The sequence below is a fragment of the Juglans regia genome, unplaced genomic scaffold (assembly GCF_001411555.2).
Source record: "Juglans regia cultivar Chandler unplaced genomic scaffold, Walnut 2.0 Scaffold_7586, whole genome shotgun sequence".
Lineage (NCBI taxonomy): Eukaryota > Viridiplantae > Streptophyta > Magnoliopsida > Fagales > Juglandaceae > Juglans > Juglans regia.
The window spans coordinates 1-252 of NW_023362496.1; the positions used below are offsets into that span (position 1 = coordinate 1).

The 252-nt window shown below is 52.0% G+C and overlaps 1 pseudogene; it reads left to right on the forward strand.

Annotated features, from left to right (window-relative positions):
* Window positions 1-148: 148 nt before the first annotated feature.
* On the forward strand, window positions 149-252 carry LOC118346322 (annotated as a pseudogene; the record flags this gene model as incomplete).

Below are 252 nucleotides of genomic sequence, written 5' to 3' on the forward strand. Positions count from 1 at the left end.
GTGTGGTTGGTCAATCTTCTCGTTCCCTTCCCGATCGAACAATGAACCCCGGCGCGGTCTGCGCCAAGGAACTTAAACAAGGAGTAACCACGGGCGCCCCGGAATCGGTGTGCGCGTTGTTGGTGACATCTTTACCATGATACATAACGACTCTCGGCAACCGATATCTCGGCTCTCGCATCGATGAAGAACGTAGCGAAATGCGATACTTGGTGTGAATTGCAGAATCCCGCGAATCATCGAGTCTTTGAA